The sequence below is a fragment of the Penaeus monodon genome, chromosome 34, assembly GCF_015228065.2.
Source record: "Penaeus monodon isolate SGIC_2016 chromosome 34, NSTDA_Pmon_1, whole genome shotgun sequence".
NCBI classification, from domain to species: Eukaryota; Metazoa; Arthropoda; class Malacostraca; order Decapoda; family Penaeidae; genus Penaeus; species Penaeus monodon.
Window position 1 is genome coordinate 33,311,697 of NC_051419.1, and position 203 is coordinate 33,311,899.

The following is a 203-nucleotide window of genomic DNA, read 5'->3' on the forward strand; positions in this document are numbered from 1 at the left end:
ATGAACGCTGTTGATAGCTTTGCAATACTCTAGTTATTATCCGGATACATTAACATCGAGAGTGCGAATAAATTATCTTCCTTCAGGTGTGTTCAGACTAGCGGCGGTTATATTTGTGCAGTGACGTCAGAGGCAGGCAAACTAATCACAAATCGGTTGTTTTGCTAGTAGTTTGCCCGCCTTTGACGTCATATTTCGGGCCC